The sequence below is a fragment of the Coenobita brevimanus genome, chromosome 107 (genome assembly GCF_032717465.1).
Source record: "Coenobita brevimanus isolate Jiangsu-jjx chromosome 107, ASM3271746v2, whole genome shotgun sequence".
NCBI classification, from domain to species: Eukaryota; Metazoa; Arthropoda; class Malacostraca; order Decapoda; family Coenobitidae; genus Coenobita; species Coenobita brevimanus.
Genome location: NC_137060.1, coordinates 25,361,099 through 25,362,787, shown reverse-complemented (window position 1 = coordinate 25,362,787; position 1,689 = coordinate 25,361,099).

Sequence of the window (1,689 nt, the reverse complement as noted above, 5' to 3'; positions counted from 1 at the left end):
TCTCCCCCCATTCTCAACAATTCCCTCTACACTCCTGTCTTCCCCCCATCTTCTTCCTTCTCCCTTCCTTTCCTTTCCCCTTATCTTATCCTTTTTCCCTGTCCTTCCTCTCTCTCCTTCGCTCACGCTTTCCTTCCTTCCCTGTCTAAATATTATCCTTGTCTCCTTTTCCCCGTCTCAATCTTTTCCCCTCACACTTTTTTTTTTCCTGTTTGCTATTCTTTCCTTCCCTTCCTATACCATTTTCAACCTTTCTTTCCCTCCCCTCAGTTCTCGCCCTCTCTCTCCTTTTCCATTTCTTTTTCCTTTCTCTCCTACTCTTCTATTTTCCTTCTATCCTTTTCTTTTTCCTTCCCTCTTCCTTTCCTTTCTTATTCCCTATCACATATTTCTCCTCTCCCTCCCTTCCCCTTTTCACTGCTCCACCCCAATCTCCCATCCCTCCACCCAATCCCTTACATCTTCCACCTAATCTCTCCACATCGCCCTTCCATCTCAACATCCTTGATCTGCGTCGACAGCGCATGGTTTATGAGAGCCCCTACTGAATCCCATTTTCCGTCTCAACTATTTTCATTGTTTCTTTGCATTTTTTTATTTAATATCCTAATAATCCTCTTCTCTCTCCCCTCCTCTTATCCCCCTGCCTGCCTCCCCTCTTTAAAAAAAAATATGCAAAAATAGTATTAAACTCAAAAGGCAACAAGGTCGAGTTTTCCGTGTAAACTTAGAAGTCCATAGAGTCGAGTTTCGTGTGTAAATTTAAAGGTCCTCAATGTCGAGATTCCTGCGTAAATTTAAAGGTCCATAAAGTTCCGTGCGTAAATTTAAAGGTCCAGAGTCGAGTTTCGCACGTAAATTTAAAGGTCCATAAAGCTTCGTGCGTAAATTTAAAGGTCTAGAGTCGAGTTTCATGCGTAAATTTAGAGGTCCATAGAGTCCAGTTTCGTGTAGATTTAAAGGTCCATACAGTTTCGTGTGTACATTTAAAGGTCCAGAGTCGAGTTTCGGGTGTAAATTTAAAGTGCAACTATTTTTACACTGAGGTTCGCTGCCCTGCCAACCTTTTATTTCCGTCCTCAGCGTGATAAGGTTTGGCGAATGAAAGTGACTGCAGTGCGAGTGAGGGGACGGAGAGAGACGGAAGGGGGAGGGGGAGAGAGGGAGAGAAGAGGAGGAGATGAAGAGAAAGGGGACGAGACGGGAAGCAGACAGGAGGAGGTGGCAGGGAATAGAAGGCAAGAGAGGAAGGCTGAGAAAATAGAGGAGATAAGAAGGAGGGGGAGAAAGAGGAAGCATGGATATTGAGAAAGAGAGAGAGAGAGAGAGAGAGAGAGAGAGAGAGAGAGAGAGAGAGAGAGAGAGAGAGAGAGAGGGCATAAGTGACAAGCCGCACATTATCCGGTCACGTGACTAGCGGAGGGAAAGACACGTGGCTGGAAGGGGGGGGGTAACGAGACCTTGATAAAGACTAACACACAGACACACACTATACCTACAGTACATGTACACATCAGAAATCACACACACAGACAATACCCTCACGTACACAGAAATCACGAATAGGCTATAGCTACATGTATGCAGAGGTAACACACACACTCTTGCTACACGTACACACACACACACACACACACACACACACACACACACAGACTATAGCTACATGTATACACAGATCACACACAC